Below are 23,494 nucleotides of genomic sequence, written 5' to 3'. Positions count from 1 at the left end.
AGAAAGCCCGCAGGCAGCAAAAAAGACCCAACACAGCCAAAACTAAATAAATAAATATATATATTTTTTAAAAAATACAATGAATCACAGATAAATCTGTATTAAATACCTTTTGTTTAAAATATACAATGAATCAAAAGTAAGTTGTAGGGACTTTCCTGGTGGCGCAGTGGTTAAGAATCCACCTGCCAATGCAGGGGACACGGGTTTGATCCCTGGTCCGGGAAGATTACCACATGCCATGGAGCAAGTAAGCCTGTGTGCCACAACTACTGAGCCCGTGCTCTAGAGCCTGCCAAACCACAACTACTGAGCCCACGTGCTGCAACTACTGAAGCCCGTGTGCTGCAACTACTGAAGCCCACGTGCCTAGAGCCCGTGCTCCACAACAAGAGAAACCACCACAATGAGAAGCCCACATACCACAATGAAGAGCAGCCCCCGCTTGCTGCAACTAGAGAAAGCCCGTGCACAGCAACAAAGACACAATGCAGCCAAAGATAAATAAATTAACTCAGTTTTTAAAAAAGTAAGTTGTAAGTGTAATAAGAATATTTGATTAGGAAAAAAGAAAGTTAAGCATACTCATACCATGTGATCTAGCCATTCTAGTCCTCTCTATACATCCAAGAATAATACAAAGACCTGTACACAAATGTTCATAGCAGCTTTAATAGCCAAAAACCAGAAATGATCCAAACATCTATCAACAGGTGAATGGATAAACAAATTGTGGTATATCCATACAACTGAATATTATTCAGCAATAAAAAGGGATAAATTGATACATGAAAAAGATGGATGAATCTAAAAAAGATTATGTGAGTGAAATAAGACAGAAAACCAGAAAAAAAAAGAGTACATGCTATACGATTCCATTTACATAAAACTTTAGAAAATGCGAACTAATCTGTCATGACAGAAAGTAGTTCAGTGGTTGCCAGGGGTGGCATGATGGATTACAAAGAAAACTTCAGAGGTGGTGGGTCTGTTCACTCTATTGATTGTAGTGACAGATTCACAGATGTAAACACATGGCAAAACTTATCAAATCATCCAGTTTAAATAGGTGCAGTTTATTGTATGTCAATTATACCTTGATAAAGCTGTTTTGTTTTTTTTTTGAGATGACTCAAAGATCAAGAAAAATATGGGTCATCTGACACTAACAAGCTCACCTCCCTGGTGTGCAGGGGAATGGAACCAAGGGCCTCACCTCTGCTTTCTCTGAGCTCAGTACCAGAGCTTTTTACAAGCTCCAAACATGCTTGCAGGATCTTAGTTCCCTGACCAGGGATTGAACCCGGGCCACGGCAGTGAAAGCACCAAGTCCTAACCACTGGACCGCCAGGGAATTACCCAAACATGCATTTTACAAAGGCAATGAGAGCAGCCTGGTTTTCTCCTCTGCGTCCTTAGGAGCCTTCGTCACCGCTCTCCACCGTACTTAAACCAAAGCTAAGAAACACGAATGTGTGCTTTTGAAACTCCAGCTCTACCCCACCCCTACTGTGAGAAAGACTTAAAATCAATAATTCTAAGAACAACAGCACAACCAGATCTATTTTACTGTGTGCACAGAGTCCAACCAGAGGAAAGCCCCGCCAGAGATTCAATCTGTATTATTTCTGCTCTTCATTAAGAACTATTTGCCCCTATGCCATAGTATAGATGAGAACAAGAAAACACCTGGATATCACGGAGGGTCGCTGCGTATGTTACAATTAGGTTTGGCTGCAGATAATAGAAAGCCCAGTCATTCACATAGGTGGGGGATTATTCTCCTACTTTATTGAGGACATGAAGTAAGTAGTCAAACTGTTTTGGCAGCTCCACGTAAGTCATCAGGGTCTCAGCCTTTTTCTGTCTCCCCAAGCAGGTGGTTTCCATCCTCAAGGTTACATGGTGTCTGCTGGAGAGCTTTGGTCTGAGCAGTAGGAGAGAGGAAGGAGGAAAGGAGAGGTACCCTGATTGTCCTGGAAGGTAGAAGGGTGCTACCTGGAGGAAGGAGAGGTGGATCACCAGGAGGTCAAGTGCCTGGCTTTGGGAGCCCAAAAGATGGTGGACACCGGAACCTATCCTGGCAGAGCACTCATGCCGTCTTGCGCCTTGAGGTGCGCCCCAAAAGAGTTAATCACTGGAGCTGAAACATGTTCTCTGGATATAAACACCAACAATTGAGTGGGGTGCTATGATTTTCTTTCCCGGGCGAGCCACTTCAAAAGAGTTCCACTCCTGTGTCCCGGTCCCATCCTCAGGGACTGCGTTACAAGTACAGCAGGACCTCTCTCCTCCCTGTAGACCAAACCTGGCCCTGGGAGACTCCCCTGGGGCTCTGCCCCTGAATGTCTTGCATCTTCCTCTCAGGTCACTCAGCCCCCCAGTGTTTCTGGGCTACTGGTTGGTAAGCTGGGCGAACGGGCACAGTCAAGCTAGAGGAGGGTTTGCTGTCCTGAGCACATATTTGGAAACTGGTTACGTGCAACACATTCATAAAAGTATGTTATCTTTGCGGGGGTAGTGGGAAAGCAGTGGGAGGTCTGTTCAAGAATGGAAGGAAATGTTGGTATCGCACAGTAAGAGACATAGAGAAGCTAGTCAGAAGGTAGCCGCTTTCATCAGACCGGACTTTCCTGCCAGCCAGCCCCAGGCCACATCCGCCCCCAGCCCTGCTCTCTGATGTTAGAGCCCGGGGAGCTTCTGCCTCACACCCCGAGTGGCCTCACCACGCCTCGTGAAACTTGGCTCCTGGCGCCTCGCACCTGTGAGGCATCGGAAACTCGAATGAATGGTTGGCTCTCCAACCACTGCTGAGCATGACCTTGGGAAGTGGGCAGCCCACACCTGACAGGAGCACTGCTTCCTTCACTCCTGTGACCACCAAGGGAGCTGGGAATTTTTCCCAGCTTCAGCACTCCAGCCAGACGGCTCCCCAGGACCAGTTTCTACTCAGCTGCTGGGCTCCTCCACCACCATCAGTGAACAAGATCAGAGGGAGAAATGGATACAGCCACTATGGAGAACAGTATGGAGGTTCCTTAAAAAACTAAAAATAGAACTACCATATGAGCCAGCAATCCCACTACTGGGCATATACCCTGAGAAAACCATAATGCAAAAAGAGTCATGTACCAAAATGTTCATTGCAGCTCTGTTTACAATAGCCAGGACATGGAAGCAACCTAAGTGTCCATCATCGGATGAATGGATAAAGAAGATGTGGCACATATATACAATGGAATATTACTCAGCCATAAAAAGAAACGAAAATGAACTATTTGTAGTGAGGTAGATGGACCTAGAGTCTGTCATACAGAGTGAAGTAAGTCAGAAAGGAAAAACAAATACCATATGCTAACACATATATATGGAATCTAAAAAAAAAAAATGGTTCTGAAGAACCCAGGGGCAGGACAGGAATAAAGACGCAGACGTAGAGAATGGACTTGAGCACACAGGGAGGGGGAAGGGTAAGCTGGGATGAAGTGAGAGAGTAGCATTGGCATATATACACTACCAAACGTAAAATAGATAGCTAGTGGGAAGCAGCTGCATCACATGGGGAGATCAGATCAGCTTGGTGCTTTGTGACCACCTAGAGGGGTGGGATAGGGAGGGTGGGAGGGAGACGCAAGAGGGAGGGGATATGGGGATATATGAATACATATAGCTGATTCACTTTGTTATACAGCAGAAACTAACACAACACTGTAAAGCAATTATACTCCAATAAAGATGTTAACAAAAAAAAAAGATCAGAGGGAGTCCAGCTGTACTCCATGCCCTCAAAACACATGAAAGCACTACAGGTCCTTGGACACAAAACCAGGAGAGGGTAGGAGCCCTGGAGGGGAATATCCTGGACTTGTGGACCTCCTGCCCAAGTGGGGTACTTCAGCCACAATTACAGTAACACACCCTTTTTGTTTAAAATTAATTTCAAAGAGAACTAGAAGGTGTAAAGTAAACTAAGTCTCTCCTCCCCCCACACCTAGCTTCACTTCCTAAGGACTATGACATGAAGTTTCGGGTATATCTTCACAGAAATTTTCTATTCAAGTGCATTCTGTTGAATGCATTTGCAAGAATTTTACTTATAAATAATTTAATTAATAATAATAACTAATGTATAAAGTACATTTTATTTACATTGAAATTGTAACTGGAAAAACAAAAATAACTAAAAGTGATCAAAGTGGACGTTGGATCCTTCCAGAGTGCAGTTTTTGAAGTGACCACCAGGTGTCAGAGTTATCAATAGTATTCCCCAAATCACACTGGAAAGTTACAAGAAGGGGAAAGTGCCTGGCTGGAAATGAGATGGCGAGATCCTAAACAGGACTATTTGGCCCTTTGGCCCAATATTTTGTCTACTTAGGGTTAGGTAGGGAGAGAGTAAAGGGAGCTGCGGAAAAAAATATTACATTCTCCGACCATAGATTCCCATTCAGTTGGGCACCCCTGGATCTTTAGAGAAGCTGTCAAAGCGCTGGTGAGTTTCAGGTAGGAAAGGTAAAAATGGCTGGGCAGAGTCGGGCCTCCTATAGTTGTGAGGCTACTTTTGGAATCCAGGGCCATCTCTCCTCTCTTCAATCAGGAGACCAGAGGAAGGGTGACCACAAGAGGAGGACACACACACATGAGAAGGGTTCAGCTATGGCCATCCGTGTTTTAAAAGGGAAAATCCAGTTCTGTATCAAGAGCTCTTCCTACCTAACCTTGAACATCATGGTCTCCCCAATTTGATCTCCTCACGTATACTTCCTTTACCAGGCCTGAGCCGGCTGTTGTCCAGAGCTGCTGGCCTAGAAAACATCCGCCCTCCATGCTTGAGAGCTGCGGGCAGGGCACCTGCCATCGCAGTCCTGAGGCTGTTGGCCATGGGTAGTTACACTCCTCTTCCTCCAGGGGCCCAACCACTTCTCTGGCTCCACCCATCTGGCTCTAGAGGAGTCAACATACTCTGGAGGATTCCAGGCGCCACCCATGGCAAGCCTCATCCTTCTTGAATCACCAGCGTGCACCCCAGCAGAAAGGGGGATGTTGATGCAGTCACAACACAAACTTGCACAAAGAGGATGACCTAGGCTCCTCTTCCCTGGGAGGGCACAGCTGAAGGGTGTCAAAAAGGAAGGAGAACCCTTGCCACGTGTCCCAGTTGGCACTTGTCTAGGCTGTTCCCTGGACCACATCCCATTTCTGGCCATGCGTCCAGGGAAGGGTTCAGACCCACTACGTACTGGGGCTTGTCACTGGTGGAACTTTACTGTGAATAACAACGCCAAGCTTGTGGAAGGGGTAGGAAGTGGTGTAAGGAGAGGGGAGAAGGAAAGAAGGATTCAACGTTTCATGGACAATGTTATTGATATTTAAATACTTCTCAAGACTTGGGATTTCCATGAATTTGGACAGGCAGATTAAGGGGACTTTTTATGTGACCTGAATGACATCATCTGCTAAATTGGTACGTCCTATATAGGCCACAGGAAGCGACAGTAATGATTTCAGTCACTATACACCTTAAATGCCATATACATAATTTAAAATGATACACCTGTGGTGCGATACACGTAATAAAAATCCCAGTCATCATTAAAACATAGGTAGTATTCATATTCAAATACGATCATGCATTATGTTTGATGTTTCAAACAGAATATACAAGCCAAATGCTTCATTTAAAAACAAAAATGGATAAAACAATGTTTGTATTGGGATTCACGTTAATTTACCATGACTAGTGTATTAACTGTTGCTTTGATGTGGCCAACACTGGTATGGCAACTGAGGGGTTGGGGTTTTTTTTCCATTATCCTGTTACATATGATATAAGAGGGATGGAACAGAAAGAATCTCTCATAATGCTAACCATAGCCTGACTGTTTCAAAGGCAATGCTCTCCAGACTAAAGCCAAGGATAGGGACCATGAAGCTCCACCCTAATCTGCTCTGGGTTTATCTACCTCAAGGAGACCCCAGTCATTGTGACTCCTGGATAATCCTGGACCCACTGGATCCCCATAAGTCAAAGAGCCTCCCATATCCCTGAAAAGTCTGGCTATCCATCACATGTTCTACCTCATTCGGCCACTCAAACAACAAGCGTTTCACAAGTCCAGGACAGACTTCACTGGTCAAGGTGTATCTTGAGATTCCCAGACTTCTAGGTCCTCTGGAAAAGGAACAATCAATGGGGTCCCCAGGCTGGGAAGGGAAAGGATTCAGGCCCCTGCCTCACCAATGCCTGCTTGCCACCCGCCCCCTCCAGTTTAATCATGCTTTGTGTAGGTGAGTCACAGAGGAGATGGGGGCGGTTGTGTATGGTCTGGCCACGTGTGTGGTATTCTAACGACAATGACTCCTCCTTCTACTTAATCCTTCTTCCCAGCCCTGCACTCAGCCAGGCAAAAGGCCGGATTCAGAATCTCCTCACGGGTACCCAAGGCTGTTTCCCTTTGATAAAGCAAGTAAGGAAATCGTTGATGTGAACACACAAAAATAAAAGACTTCCTGAATCAGACGTGAGTTTGGGTGCAGAGTAAGGCCAAGCTAAAAGCTCAAACTCACTGACCGTAATTATCCCTCCCGTAGGGCAGCCTCCTTACCTGTAGCGAAGCAGCTTCGGAGGCTGTGACAAATAGCTGAGCCTGTCGGAACTCCGGAAGAAACATTCCTCACCAGGCCTCCCAGCCCCAGTTTCAGCGAAAGGGCACCAGGAAAGTAAACAGACTAAACCCATCACAACAAGAGAGAACTGGTTCTTCTGCACTCCAGACACTGTTCATGACACTTCAATCAAGTTCAACACAATATGGCTGAATTATTTTTAACCTTTATGGAGCCTCCTGGCTTCACAAACGAAATATTAGTCGGTAGAGTTGGTATAAAAATCTCTTTCCAAAACTTGTCAAGCGTATACCACAACCTCACAGTGAAAAGACGTATCCACAGTTCTTCTGATCATGGTATTAGATCCTTCCACAAGAGTTGCAACTTCCAATGCCTTACAGATGTCAAATAGATTTCCTTCATAATGTCACCTTGAGCTGTATTCTTTTGGTCTCTATAAAGGTAGAAGCCACGGTTAATGCCGATAGTCCTGCAGGAGTATGGACTCAAGTCTTTCTGGAGAAACCAGAAATCCAGATTTTTATGTGTAATCTCCCAATTTTTAAATATGGACTACTAGCTTAAAAAAACACACTTTGGGGCTTCCCTGGTGGCGCAGTGGTTGAGAATCTGCCTGCCAATGCAGGGGACACGGGTTCGAGCCCTGGTCTGGGAAGATCCCACATGCTGCAGAGCAGCTAGGCCCGTGAGCCACAACTACTGAGCCTGCGCGTCTGGAGCCCGTGCTCCGCAACAAGAGAGGCCACGATAGTGAGAGGCCCGTGCACCGCGATGAAGAGTGGCCCCCACTTGCCGCAACTAGAGAAAGCCCTCGCACAGAAACGAAGACCCAAATAGCCAAAAATAAAATAATTAATTAATTAATTAAAAAAAAAAAAACACACTTTGCTACCTCCCTTCAATGACTAAAGGCAGTATGACTGGGAAGAGAAAAACCACCATGGGAGTCAGGAACCCAAGACTGTTAGACCTAGTTCTGACACCAACTCACTGTCTGTCCCTGGGAAAGACACCTAACTGTCCTGGGCCGCAGTCACCTTGTCTGAAAAGTTTAGACACCCAAAATTCCTTTCAATCCTAAATTATTACACTGTATAGTTAAGTAAGTTTTCTAGATGGTCAATTCTCCCAAGAACAACCAGAAACATAATTAAAAGGAAAAAAAACCACAAAAAAAATAGATCACTGTGCCATAGCGGGGTCTATTACGATGTCTAGACATGGCCTTGGTGTGGCCAAGCCACTTGGTTAATATATCCACAAGAATGTGAACACTTTTATCAGACCAGATCTCCTCCATGATGGCCACCCACCCACTGGGGAAGATAAAAATTGTATCATCACCATGACTGCGGCCGGGAGCACCTCTCTATGAAACAGAACTCTCTTGGGTCTTTTGAACCCAAACCCAAGGTCTCAAGGGAACATTTTGAGTTGGGGAACAAAGCTGACCTGCAGGCTGCCCTGAGCCATGACTCCTGATTTTCAAGTTCATGCTCAGCCTACCTGCGATAAAATTTGGAGTTGCCAGATTTGGAGTTGCCTTCAGTATGAGCCAACTGTACTCGGAACAGTTTTGTTATATAACCCTCAGCCGTGCCCCACGTGTGTACATGAGCACACGCTCACCCTGTACAAAAGCACACAGATCTTCAGATACAGCACCGTTTTTGTTCAGCACAGGAAGGGAATAAGAAATATTAAGCTGGAAAATAATGAGGGATGGGTACATTAAGGGCCCTTTCCCACTGTAAATGTTAAAAAATAGACACATTTCAGAGCAAATAAATGTATTCACATTCTTTTGGTTATGTTAACTGTGGCTTGGGCAAACTGTAGGCCCAAAGAAGAGAAAGGCAAGTGGATTCCAACTGGGTAGTTTCTTCACACAGGCCACCTTGACACAGATAGCTTGGCTCCAAGTGAAGCGGGAAGGGGTATTCCGCAGGCACCTACATTCCTAAGGGCTTTTGTGCATCAGTTGTGAACAACAGGGCCTTTTTATTTTGCTATTAGTAGCTGCCAATAAATAGTATGGTGTAAAGAACCTTTGACTCCTAAACCAGCTATGACCTATCGCTTCAGTTCTGCCTGCTGGAGACACTTTCTTCGCTGTGCCCCGCTGTTGCCCTCGCTTTAGGTAACCAGTGTTTATTCTAAGTCAGCTTGCTCTTACCCTAAGGCCTTTGTATTATCCGTTTCCTCTTCTTAGAATGTTCTTTACCCTGATCTTTACAAGGTAGTTCATTCAGACCTCAGCCTCCAGGCTGCCCTCAGAGAGGCCCTCTCTGGCCATCCAACATAAAGTACACACCCATGCATTCTGTGTCACATGACCCTACTTTAATTCTCTGCCTACACTTTCTACCACCCGATTTATTTCCTGTTTCTTTCTTTCTTTCTTGCCTGTCTTCTCTCGCTGGTATATAAGCTCCATGGAAGTAAGGATGTTGTGTCTTTTTCAGCACGCCTTTGTAGCAACTAGAACAGTGCTTTGCATGTAGCAGTTGCTCAATAAATATTAGCTGAAAGAAAGATGGATGGTTGGATGAATGGAAGACTCCATCCAGCAAATACCTGTGAAGTATTTATGGTGCACTGGGAATAGATGAAGAATGAAATCCTCCTTCAAGGACTCCACAGTCTACCAGGGAAGACAGATGTTTATACGGCGCAATACTGTGAGAGAATTGCTTTTAGAAGCATACCATGCCTTCTACCCAAGGTGAGTACGAAAACAATCTCTAAGGAAAGTTAAGAGTTGGCCAAAAGGGCAAAGGTGAGAAAAAGCGTGGCAGGGAAGTCACCCTGTTGAGAAACATCACAACAAAGGCACCAAATCTGAAAACAGACCATGGGTTCCAGGAGCCCCAGGAGGTCTAGGACGGTTGGTGCCACAAGTGACAAAATGAGGGAGACGGGACCTCGAAAGAGAGGTCTGGGCCAGTTCTTAAGGAGCCTTGTAGACCAGCCTCTGGATGTTAGATTTTAATCCTCTGAGCAATGGGAGCCATTGACATGACGGTTTTATGCTTTATAAGGATAATGTTGATGGCAGTGAAGGCAACTAGTTAGAGAAAAGAACAAAGCATTCAGGAGGTTACTGTCCAATCCAGGTGAACAAACGTCAAGGATCCCAACTAGTGGCAGCGGAGAAGGAAAAGAGAAGACAGATGTGAAAGCTATTAAAAGGGTAGAGGGCTTCCCTGGTGGCGCAGTGGTTGAGAGTCTGCCTGCCAATGCAGGGGACACGGGTTCGAGCCCTGGTCTGGGAGGATCCCACATGCCGCGGAGCAACTGGGCCCGTGAGCCACAACTACTGAGCCTGCGCGTCTGGAGCCTGTGCTCCCCAACAAGAGAGGCCGCAATAGTGAGAGGCCCGCGCACCGCGATGAAGAGTGGCCCCCGCTCACCGCAACTGGAGAAAGCCCTCGCACAGAAACGAAGACCCAACACAGCCAAAAATAAATAAATTAATTAATTTTTTTAAAAAAAGTTTAAAAAAAAAGGGTAGAATCAATAGAGCTTAGTGACACATGAAATGTGGGAGGTGAGAGAAAGGACAGGGTCAAAGGAAACTCCAGGCTGTGGTCAGTGTCATCAAAATTAATGGTTCTCCTGCTTCAGGCCTGGGAAGCCCTAGGTTTATTCTGTTTGTGATGTGACTGGATCTGAGTCTGCTCGCTTACATGAGCTCACGGACACTTGCCCAGGTGGCTATCTATGGTCCTGGCACAAACGTTCATTTCCCTGCTTAACGAGTAAATTTGAATAGAAGTCCCTCTGATGTGTGTGCATCACATCTACAACGTCAGTGGTTTATTGGTTCACAAAGAACACATGTTGTTATTTCGATGCACGGCCATTTTTGGAGGCACACACTTATCCATCACCACAGAAGCATGACTATTGGTCTAAATATAGATGTGCCTGTCACCTCAGAGAAAGAACAGACCAGAAGTCATGATTCCACTTATTCCAAGGAAAGTTTAAAGTGATAAAATTGAGAAACAAATCAGTGTCATGTTTTGAAGTCTGTAAATCTGATCTAAAGATCCAATTATGATTACCTCACCTATGTTTCACTTCTCTTGACGTTAATTGCTAATTTAGCCCCCAGACCCTTCGAAAGCATCCCTCACCCCCACCCCAAGATATTGCTTACAGCCCTCACGGGCTATCTCACAGGTGCTGAAAAAACAAGTAGAGTAGGCTCCTGGCCAGACACCCTTCAAGGATCCCCAGTTTATTCCTTTTCTCCTACTCTAGCCCCCATCCGCTGCTGCCACCTGAGAGGCTATATAATGTGAAGAGATTGGGCGCTGGTGCCTGCTAGCCTGAGTTTGAATCCTGGATTTACCATTTATAAGCTGTGTGACCTGAGGCAAGTTATCTAGCCTCTCTGTGCCTCAGTTTCCACCCTTGTAAAATACGAATAATATTATCTAATTTACCTCATGGGGTAGTTGTGATGATTAAATGAGTTAATGTTTATAAAGTACTTAGAACAGTACCTAGCACAGTAACAAGTAACAAGCACTCAAAAAATGTAAGCTATTATTCCTACTACCACTGCTCTTACTGGCACTGGGGAAGCCTCTGGTAACTCCTGCCATAACGTGCCAAAGCGACAGACAGGAGTTCTGTTATAAGGTAAGGGACAATGTCCTCCTTTTGTAATATGATATCAAAGGGGTCGCAAAGCAGTACAGTGCATGCCCAGTGCTTTCTGAAATTACCAGTACAAGAGTTCTGTGCATTTTTCACTTGCAGCCCTCCCTCCTCACACCAAAGGACTGAGACATGAGTCCAGGAGCACCCAGGCTAGAAGACACATGAGTGACAGACACCACGCGATCTCCCTCCCTTGGGGCAGGGCTTTGTTACAGGGTCAAGTGGGTCCAGCCTGGCTTCCACTCCCTTAGGATGAGCTCTTCCCAGGAGAATCCTTCAATCCTCGCCTAAATAGCCTTCTGGAGCCACCCACTTCTCAATCCCTCCAAAGGAAGCCTTTAAATCTGACCCTTTAAAAGAAGGAGACCAGCTGTATTGTTAAATTATTTGTAAGTAGAAAGCAAATATAAACCGTAAAAACATGCTAAATTCAAGACTAAAGAATAGTTCTGATATGGACTTTTAATTTATCTTTGATGATAAAGTACCTGTCAATAGTCTTAACATTAGGACAGGCAGAGGAAAATCAAATTTTAAACATGATGCCATTTATATCAGCATAAAAAAATCCAATACATGGAACAGAATTGAGAGCCCAGAAGTAAACCCACACATATAAGGACAATTAATTTACGACAAAGTAGCAAAGAACATACAGTGGAGAAAGGACAGTCTCTTCAATAAATTGTGTTGGGAAAGCTGGACAGCCACATGCAAAAGAATGAAACCAGACCACTATCTTATACCATGCACAAAAATTAACTCAAAATGGACTGAAGACTTCAATGTAAGACCTGATACCATAAAATTCTTAGAAGAAAACACAAGCAGTATGCTCTTTGACATCAGCCTTAGCAATATTTATTTGGATCTGTCTCCTCAAACAAGGGCAACAAAAGGAAAAATAAACAAATTGGAGCTAATCAAACTAAAAAAACCTTTGCACAGCACGAGAAACCATCAAAAAAAAAAAAAAGAAAAGAAAAGAAAATGCAACCTACTGAATAGGAGAAGATATTTATAAATGATATGTCCAACAATGGGTTAACATCCAACATATATAAAGAACTCACACAACTCAATAGCAAAAAAACAAACCATCCAATTAAAAATGGGCAGACAAACTATTTACAATAGCCAAGACATGGAAGCAACCTTAATGTCCACTGACAGTTGAATGGATAAAGAAGATGTGGTATATATATACAACAGAATACTACTCAGCTGTAAGAAAAGAATAAAATAATGCCATTTGCACCAACATGGATGGACCTAGAGGTTATCATACTAAGTGAAGTAAGTCAGACAAATACCATATGATATCACTTATATGTGCAATCTAAGAAAATCATATAAATGAACTTATTTACAAAACAGAAATAGACTCAGACATAGAAAACAAACTTATGGTTATCAAAGGGGAAAGGGTGTAGGAGAGGGATAAATTAGGAGTTTGGGATTAGCAGATACAAACTACTATATATAAAAAAGATAAGCAACAAGGTCCTACTGTATAGCACAAGGAAACATATTCAATATCCTGTAATAAACCATAGTGGAAAAGAATCTGAAAAAGAATACATATGTGTATACACACACACACACAGACACACACACATATGTATGTATAACTGAATCACTTTGCTGTATACCAGAAACTAACACAACATTGTAAATCAACTATACTTCAATTCCAAAAAAATGGGCAAACTGAATAGACCTTTTTCCAAAGAAGACATACAGATGGCCAACAGACATATGAAAAGATGCTCAACATTACTAATCACCAGGGAAATGCAAATCAAAACCACAATGAGCTATCACCTTATACCTGTCAGAATGGCTACAATCAAAAAGACAACAAATAACAGGTGCTGGCAAGGATGTGGAGAAAAAGGAATGCTTGTGCACTCTTGGTGGGAATGTAAATTGGTGCAGCCACTATGGAAGATGGTATGGAAGTTCCTCAAAAAACTAAAAATAGAACTACCATATGATCCAGCAATTCCACTTCTGGGTATATATCCAAAGAGAACAAAAACACTAATTTGAAAAGACACCTTCACCACAATATTCATAGCAGCATTATTCACAATAGCCAAGGTATGGCAGCAACCTAAGTGTCCATCAACAGATGAATAGATAAAGAAGATGTGATATTGAGATAGATAGATAGATAGACAGATAGATAGACAGATAGATATACACAATGGAATACTACTCAGCCATAAAAAAGGAAATTTTGCCATTTGCAACAACATGGATAGACCTGGAGGGTATCATGCTTAGTGAAATAAGTCAGACAGAGAAAGACAAATATTGTATGTTATCACTTACACATGGAATCTAAAAAATAAAACAAACTAGTGAATATAACAGAAAAGAAACAGACTCATATATAAAGAATAAACCGCTGGTTACCAGTGTGGAGAGGGAAAAGGGGGAGGGGCAAGACAGGGTTAACGAATTAAGAGGTACAAACTACTGTGTATAAAATAAATAAGCTACAAAGGAATATAGCACAGTGAATATAGCCAACGTTTTATAACTATAAAAGGAGTGTAATCTATAATAGTTTTGTATCACTGTGTTGTATACCTGAAACTAATATAATATTGTAAATCAACTATACCTCAATTTTTTAAAAGATATATGCACCCCTATGTTCATTGCAGCATTACTTACAATAGGCAAAATATGGAAACAACCTAAGTGTCCATCAATGGTTGAATGAATCAAGAAGATGTAACACATGTATACAACGGAATACTACCCAGCCACAAAAAAGAATGAGATGTTACCATTTGTGACAACATGGATAAACCCTGAGGGTTTTATGCTAAGTAAAATAAGTCAGAAGGAAAAAGACAAATACTGTATTATTTCACTCATATGGAGAATATAAAAAAAACAAAACCAAAAAACCCACAAATGGAGAAATAAAACACATCAAAAACAAACTCATAGATACAGAGAACAGATAGGTGGTCACCAAAGGGGAAGTGGGCTAGGGGGTGCATGAAAGGAGTGAAGAGGGTCAATTGTATGGTGACAGATGGTAACTGGACTTTTGGGGTGAATCACTTTGTAATGTATACAGATGTTGAATTGTACTGTTGTACACCTGAAACTTATATAATTTTTTAAAATCCAATACATAGGAACCCAGCAATTCCACTCCTGGGTGTATATCAAAAAAAACAAAAAACCCTAACTTGAGACGATACATGCACTCCAATGTTCATAGAAGCATCATCAAGTAATGTGGATGGACTTGGAGGGCATTATGGTAAGTGACATAAGTCAGACAGAGGAAGACAAATACTATATGATATCACTTATATGTGGAATCTAAAAAATACAACAAACTAGTGAATAAAACAAAAAAGAAGCAGACTCATAGATATAGAGAACAAACTAGTGGTTACCAGTGGGGAGAGGGAAGGGGGAGGGGCAAGGTAGGGGTAGGGAATTTTTTAAAGTGGTTACTATGGTATATGAAAGCATGTGTGTGAAACTCTTGAAAATTGTAAAGCACTATAGAATTTAAAGAATCTTTCATTCAATTTAAAAAATCTAATACATAAGAATAAATCTAGTAAAAGATGTACAAGATCTACCCAGAAAATCAAGAAACATTACTAGGAAAAATTAAAGACCTATATAAATGGAGAAATATGCCATAGTCCTAGATACAAAGATTCAACATTACAAAGATATTTGTTCTCCCCAAATCGATCTACAGATTTTACTTACTTCCAGTCAAAATCTCAGAAATTTTTTTGTGTAAACTGACAAGATGATTCTATTTTTCTACGAAATGCAAAGGGCCAAGAATAGCCAAGACAATCTTGAAGAAGAAAAACAGTTGATAGATTCACACTACCAGATGGCAAAACTTATTATAAAATTATAGCAATTAAGTCAGCATGGTATTAGCACAAACTTTTGTCAATTAAAGCATAAAGATACACAAATAGACCAACAAAACAAAGAGAGTTGAGAAACAGACCCACACATGTACAGTCCTCTAGTTTAGGATAATGATAGCACTGCAGGACAGAGGAGAAAGGAATCTTTTCAACATGGTGCTAGATCAGGAATTCCTTGGCAGTCCTGTGATTAGGACTCCGCACTCTCACTACAGAGGGCCAGAGTTTGATCTCTGGTCGGGGAACTAAGATCCCGCATGCCCCGCGGCATGGCCAAATAAATAAACAATAACCAAAAAAATGGTGCTAGATCATCTGGGTATCCACATGGAAAAACAAATTAACGGGGGCTTCCCTGGTGGCACAGTGGTTAAGAATCTGCCTGGCAATTCAGGGGACACAGATTCCAGCCCTGGTCCGGGAAGATCCCACATGCCGCGGAGCAACTAAGCCCGAGCGCCACAACTACTGAGCCCACACGCCACAACTACTGAAGCCTGCATGCCTAGAGCCCATGCTCCACAACAAGAGAAGCCACAACAATGAGAAGCCCCCGCACTGCAAAAAAGTGTAGCCCCCGCTCACCACAACTAGAGGAAGCCCGTGTGCAGCAATGGAGACCCAACGCAGCCAAAAATAAATAAATAAATGAAATTAAAACAAACAAACAAATGAACGTTGACCCCTATCTCACACCCATCACAAACCTAAATTCTAGAAGGAGTGTAGACATAATTTGGAAAAGCAAAACATTGAAACTTCCAGAGGATAACTTAGGAGAATATCGTCATGCCCTTGAGGCCAGGGGATGACTTCTAAAGCAGGACACGAAAAGCACAAATCATAAAGGGAACAATTGATGAATTGGATTTCATTAAGAACTTCTGCTCATTAAGACACCATTAAGAGAGTGAGGGCAAACCACACAGTGGGAGAATATGCAGTATATACATTCAACAAAGGACTCGTATTCAGAGTATATAAAGAATTCCACAAATCAATAAGAAAAATGAAACACAATTTTAAAAGGGAGAGAGAGGAGCAAAAGATTTTTAAAAGGCACTTCATTGAAGAGAATATACACATGGCTCCAAAAAAATATTTTAAAAGGACTTAGCGCCATCAGTCATCAGAGAAATGCAAATTAAAACTACAGTAGGGTACTACTGGGGTTCTGGTAAAGTTCTATTTCATAGGTGGTGGTTTCATAGGAAAAACTTCACTGAGTTGTACATAAGGATTTGTGCACGCCTCTCTGTATATTATACTTCAATTAAAATGTTTCCTTAAAAAAAGTGAGATTTTAGAAATATGTCAACCAAATGCAACGCGTGGATCCTGTTTGGACCTTGCTTCACACAAGCCAACCATTAAAAAAGAATATGTGAGACAGCTGGGGGAATGTGAAGACACTGCATATTTGATGATAATTAAGGGATTACTAAGTTTTTTAGGTATGGTGACGGCATTGTGGCAATGTTTTCAAAAAGAGTTCTTATCTTTTAGCACTACATACTGAAGTATAAATACATATATTATAAATAAAATAATAGCTTGGATTTACTTCAAAATAATCAGAAGAGGGAGGATGGATGAAATGGGAATCTCTGTACTATTCTAGCTTTGTGTATGTTTAAAATCTTGCATAATAAAACCTTTTTTTTTTTTAAAGCTATGGCATAGCCAAGGTTTTATGCTTTGGGGCTATTTATGACTCCTCTCTTCTACCCCTCTGCAACCTAACCAAGTAATATTATGTAGTGACGATGGAAACCAGAAACATTGAACCCTTAGGCTACAGGGACCTCAGAAGTCATCTAGGCCATTTCCTCGTTGCCAAGCAGAGTATCTGAAACAGAGGAGAGCCCACACCACGTCTGCTGCACAGACTGGCATAGGAGACATAGTGTGACTACTCTCAGAGAAGCAGTTAAAAAAGAAACTTTACTAGGGACCTGGATATGGCAGAGCAATCATTTACCCACATTCTTTGGGGCACATGCCAATGTAAGGTCTCTAAGCAGACTAGCTGCCCTCCCTACAAGAGTAAACTCTCAACAGAAGCTCTGGTAGCCTCCCCAAGCTGGCCCTTCCTGTCCTACCACTGGATGCTATGCATATGCTGTCTGACCTCATCTCAGTTAAGATATCTATCTTCCTTTGCCAGCTGACCTGGCTGGAGCTGTTAAAGGAGTAAAGCAATGAAGTATGAATTCCTGTATAAATCAAGGCTGGTTCTTTCTTATTCCAGGATCCTAGACTAGTACAGGCTTACACGGTTTAGAAACCCTCACTAGATAGATACAAGTAGTTGCAGAAACAAGCTGGCTGAGGCCTCCTGACTTAATGTGTCTCCCAAGAAGCCCTCTAGGTTTGGAGCTTTCCCGCTTGGAAAGGAAATTAAACTCATTCATTCCTTCTGGCCCTCATTCACTATTTTTTTTTTTTTAATTATTAGCACCTTTAATTATTATTTATTTATTTATTTATTTGTCTGTGTTGGGTCTTCGTTTCTGTGCGAGGGCTTCCTCTAGTTGCGGCAAGCGGGGGCCAGTCTTCATCGCGGTGCGCGGGCCTCTCACTATCGCGGCCTCTCTTGTTGCGGAGCAAAGGCTCCAGACGCGCAGGCTCAGTAATTGTGGCTCACGGGCCCAGTTGCTCCGCGGCATGTGGGATCCTCCCAGACCAGGGCTCGAACCCGTGTCCCCTGCATTGGCAGGCAGATTCTCAACCAGTGCGCCACCAGGGAAGCCCCCTCATTCACTATTTTAAGATGAAGTCGTTTAAATGGATAAACAAATCTCCAGGTTACACCTAGTTTTACTGTGCTATCCCTTCTAGGCAAAACGCTGCATTTCAACAAGGACTTATTGGAGAAATGAACTCTATCTTTGATAAGGAGCTTTCAGGCACTTTCAGTGGTAGCTTCTGGAGGGAGGAAAACCTTTTACTGGCCCTCACGTACTCACTTATCTACCACTAATTAGGCCGATGAGACGACTAGGGCTTCAAAGGTGAGGGACCAAGTTTTCATGTACACAAAAAGGGCAAAGTTGAAAAATCAATTTATAGGACTTGTTTATTTCTTCTTTTGGCCCCTTTAAACAAAGGGGACTTTTCAGACTGATACCAGTTCTGAAGCCTGTGCATCCAGCTCTCCCACACACCAGTTATGTGACCTCAAGTTTTCTGTACCTCAGTTTACCAACTGTAAAATGGGGGTAATAATAGTACATACCTCATAAGGTTGATGAGAAGGCTAAAATAGTACAATGTATGTAAAGCACTTAAAACAAAGGCTGGTTAGTGTTAACTCTTCGTATTTTTTGATTATTACGGAAGCCCTGCCGTGGACATGTGCCATCACAGGAAAGAAAGGATAAGAATGGAAAGAGTGGACACTAGGAAACAAAAGGAAAAGAGCGGTGTTGTTGAAACTCTGTGGCTAAACCTTACAAACACACCTATTTCTAGCTATTTTTATAACATATGTCAGTAATTCAGGGATAGAGAAAAAGATACTCCGAGATAAAGAGTCAGAGGTATAGCAAGAAAGTGGACATCCTTGTATTTCAGATATGTATATAGAAGGGGTACTCTTATGTGAAGATACAAACCCCATTAGTATTAAAAGGGACCAGCAAGTCCCAAAACCCTGTTGGTCTTGATTTAGCCAAGGATCGCTCCACAAGCCACAAAAAGAAGCTAAGAGCTACTGTTTTGCTCTTTTGTGGTCAATGACTGGCGTTCACGAGTTCATTAAGCTTTTTTTTTTTTTTTTCTTATTTATTTTTTGGCTGCCTTGGGTCTTCGTTGCTGCGCGCGGGCTTTCTCTAGTTGCGACGAGCGGGGGGGGGGCTACTCTTCGCTGCAGTGCGCGGGCTTCTCATCGCAGTGGCTTTTCTCCTTGCAGAGCACGGGCTCTAGGCGCGTGGGCTTCAGTAGTTCCGAGGCATGTGGAATTTTCCCGGTCCAGGAGTCGAAGACGCGTCCCCTGCCTTGGCAGGCAGATTCTTAACCACTGTGCCACCAGGGAAGTCCCTCTTTTCTTTTTTTCTTTTATTTTTTTAAATTTAGGCTACTATGTCACATTTGCATATACATTTAGTATTATTTAGTAAAGAGCACAATGTTGAAATAAAATTAATTGAAGAAATGCAGGGACCCTTTCAACAGTTTCCTTTTCAACTTTATGAATAATCACCTACTACAGTCTTTAACATTTTTAATTTTTAAAAGTCTAGTCATTAGACCATTACTTCTATATGGGCTGTGTATACCTAATCAGAACACATATTTTCTCATAATAATTAGCATTTGTTTGTTAACAATCATAATTGTGTTTTCCCATTGATTATTATTTACTATTATCATAGTGCCAGAGGGATGAACCGCATATAGGAAGCTGAGAAGGAAGACCACCCAAAGGGCCTGCTATCCACTGTCCACGGACTCTAGGGGCTATTAATTATTTATCTATTTCTCAAAGTTAATAAATAGGAATGTCTTTTTGCCCTTTATTCCCCAGATGAATTTAACCAAATGAGAGATGGGGGTGTGTGTGTGTGTGCAGAATCTGCACTCAGAGAATATAGGAGGTGCAGGTAATGGGAAAGAAGGAGATGTTTAAAAAGCAAATATATTTAATGCCATCAACTATACACAACACTGCTTCGTCTGGCATTTTTTATTATGATTAATTTTCATGAATATTTTGATTGGTTTTGAGTGTACTTTTAAGAACATGAGTGCTTTAAAAACATGATACTTATTAATACCAAAAAAAGCAAATTCCAAATAACCCTTATTGACACTTAAAAAATACTTACATATAGTTAGAAAATGCAAACACTGAAGAAAAGTATCAAATGGAAAAATAGGAACCTCCCTCCTCAACCACCCCAGTCCTTCCACCCAAAGGTAAACCACTGTTTTATGCTCTTCTATCCTACCAGAAAAAAATGTATGTATATATATTCATTTATTTACCCAAATGAATTACATTACGCACACTTCTGTTATAGGCATTTTTTACTTTATATATCTTGATACTATTTCCATATCAGCACATCGTGATGACCACATTCTTTTTGCTCCTACAAACAATGCTTCAGTGAATATCTTTGCACACACAGTGAACATCTTTGCACACCCATCTTAGTGTTACATGTGTTTTGTTACAGTCAGTGCAGCAAGAACAAGCTACTCCAAGCAGTCTATCCCAGCTGTGTGGTGGGAGAAGAACAATCTAGTTTTCTTGGAGAAAAGGACAGTATTCAGAGGACAGTGAATACTTCCACCTGTTCACTTCTGAATATAAGGCTCCTGTCTCTGCACTTAGATCCACCCAGTGTGCCACCCCTTCTCCACTCACAGGAGGATACTAGATTCTTGTGGCATGAGTGGAATGTTTGTAGAAGGGGGAAAATAAGCAAGCGCTGGAGAGACATGTATGGAACAGTGGGTAAAACTGCCAGGTAACTGTGCCCTTCGCTCTACTACATAGGTATTGGAAACTCCCCGTTCATGGAAGACCAATATAAAGACAATATTCAGATTTGTCTGGCTAGAGGTACACAGGAACACAGTTGAGTGGCAGAGTTGGGGTTAGCAAGTGACTAGGGTCCACAGCTCAGATATATGAGTAATTACAAAATCTTCTTATATCTTTGAACTTCATTGCCTCAAATCCTTTTTGAAATGATGGAGGATTTAAGTTATATTTTGAAACCTTTCAAGATAGTCTTTTCCCAACGATCTGTTATATTTGATATCTCATTTGACTCACAGATCGATTCTCTGAGGCAGGTAGGCCAGTGCCATTATCCCCACTTCATTCATGGAATGCGTGCAGGGCAGCGAAGTTAAATGACTTGCCCAATGTCAGTCAGCTGACTAAGTGTTCTGACTTCAAGAATAGTGCTCTTTCCTGAATTCTCCCAAGTTCACCCAAATCCAACAAGTCCGGCTTCCCAATTTTAGAACCCCAAACAAAGAAAAGCTAGGAATGAAGCTAGAAATGTAAACACAAATAGGTCCCTCTCCAGGGATACCTGAGATTCTGAAAACTACCTCTTCAAATAGAAATTTAATAAATTGAATAATATTGATGTTGCTAAGTACCAGGGTGAGACACCGAACTTAAAACTTGACAGAAGAACAACAGTCTCTTCTAGTTTTTTTACAAAGTCTTTTGTGAAAATTTGGTTTCATGTTTTATTATAAACACCTATACTATCTCAGCTTTTTTTATCTAGTAGCTTCTAATTTTTACAGCAGAGACACTGCCGTGGACAGAACTTGTGATTTGTCATTTAGATATCTAACGCCAATTTCCTGAGTTGCCTTTTTGTCAGTCAGGAATGTCCTAGATGAGTGTTTTGGAAACTTTTTTGAGAATGGTCTACAGAAGAGATATATTTTACTTTGTAAAGCATAGATATATATCTGTCATTGAAACAGAACTTCCACAAAATAATAATGACCTTTCCTATGGGTGACTGACTTGGATGTTTTCTACTCTTATTCACTTTTCCATTTCATTTTATTAAATTGCAATCATGACCAATACACTGATTTCATGAATCACCCACAATCTAAAAGCACTGGCTTAGACGAACAATACACAGATCCTACCTCAAAGAATTTATACTCTAGTTGGGAGATGCATATGTACATAACTCACAGATATCTTGTAGTTGGAAAGTCTTTAGACATCAATTAGTTCAACTATCTACTCTGTAACATCCCTGAAAGCCTTTGCTTGAATATCTCTAGGACAATAAGTTGCCTCTTATTTGGAACCTAGCACAGGCTTGGTCATATAAAGACTTGTTAAAAGAGCACAGAAACAAGATAAATGAATCAAATACCTGAATATACATTCAATTTTTTTTTCCCTAAAAGACAGCTTGGACCTTTATTCATAAATGCATCTCAGTTTTTTCCAGGATGAGGGTGAAAAGGGGAAGGCAAATCAGGGGGACAGCAATCTAGAAAGGCTCCTCTCTGGTGACTTAAAGGGTTTTAGCAAGTTAAAAAACATTGCAGGGCTTCCCTGGTGGCGCAGTGGTTGAGAATCTGCCTGCCAATGCAGGGGACACGGGTTCAAGCCCTGGTCTGGGAAGATCCCACATGCCGCGGAGCAACTAGGCCCGTGAGCCACAACTACTGAGCCTGCGTGTCTGGAGCCTGTGCTCTGCAACAAGAGAGGCCGCAATAGTGAGAGGCCCACGCACCGCGATGAAGAGTGGCCCCCGCTTGCCGCAACTAGAGAAAGCCCTCGCACAGAAACGAAGACCCAACACAGCCAAAAATAATACATAAATAAATAAATACTTTTTTAAAAAAAACAAAAAAACAAAAAAAAAACAAAAACAAAAAAAAACATTGCAAGTAGACTTCAATATTGAAAGGCTTAATAAATGATACTCAGAAGGAGGGCAAGAAGGCTGGAAGTCAGGAAAGGCTCCCCCGAGGAGGTGAGAAAGGAGCCAAGTCTTGGATCAGAAGGATGGAGAGAAGGTAGGAGGTATGGTCAGACTCAGAGGAAATGAGCCCAGCACATTCGGGGGACAGCAGTGAAGGGTTCAGAAAGGGGGTAGTAAAAGACAAAGTCAAAGAGAAAGATTGAGGTCAATCTACAGAGAGCTAGATAAACTCTGGATTGTATTCTCTAGGTAATACGGTGTTACTGAAGGTTTCTGAGTATATGTAGAGTGGTATTTCAGAATTATTCATCTGCAATGGACTTGAAACCTGGCTCTAAAAAAATCCAGAGTTCAGACAACAGAGTCTCCAGCTGTATTTTAGTTTAGAGAAAAATGTGTGCACACGTGGACTTCATAAATTCAGAATTCTAGTAACAGCAGTCTCGGTCTCATAAAACATAGACAAGCTGGGGTATATATATTGAGTATAGACACCAGTTGAGACCAGTTTCTTTTTTTTTTTTTTTTTTTAAATGTTTTTTTTTTTTTTTTTTACAATTTTTATAGCTACTTTATTTATTTATTTATTTATTTATTTTTGGCTGTCTTGGGTCTTCGGTTCGTGCGAGGGCTTTCTCTGGCTACGGCAAGTGGGGGCCACTCTTCATCGCGGTGCGCGGGCCTTTCACCATCGCGGCCCCTCCCGTTGCGGGGCACAGGCTCCAGACGCGCAGGCTCAGTAGCCGTGGCTCACGGGCCCAGCCGCTCCGCGGCATGTGGGATCTTCCCAGACCAGGGCTCGAACCCGTGTCCCCTGCATTAGCAGGC

At 42.1% G+C, this 23,494-nt stretch overlaps 1 protein-coding gene across 3 annotated transcripts in view; it reads right to left on the bottom strand.

Moving 5' to 3' along the window:
- CNIH3 (cornichon family AMPA receptor auxiliary protein 3) overlaps positions 1 to 23,494 on the bottom strand; it is a 270,479-nt gene that overhangs the window by 244,694 nt on the left and 2,291 nt on the right. Inside the window, exon 2 of one of the 3 annotated variants that reach the window (XM_007167222.2) lies at positions 6,606 to 7,063. The exons of the other annotated variants lie outside the window; for them this stretch is intronic. The gene's annotated coding sequence lies outside the window, so the exon portion shown is untranslated. The remainder of the gene's footprint in view (positions 1 to 6,605; positions 7,064 to 23,494) is intronic. 3 annotated transcript variants of the gene reach the window in all.

This window comes from Balaenoptera acutorostrata, chromosome 1 (assembly GCF_949987535.1).
Source record: "Balaenoptera acutorostrata chromosome 1, mBalAcu1.1, whole genome shotgun sequence".
In the NCBI taxonomy this organism is placed as follows: domain Eukaryota; kingdom Metazoa; phylum Chordata; class Mammalia; order Artiodactyla; family Balaenopteridae; genus Balaenoptera; species Balaenoptera acutorostrata.
This window is presented reverse-complemented; position numbering and strand designations above follow the sequence as displayed.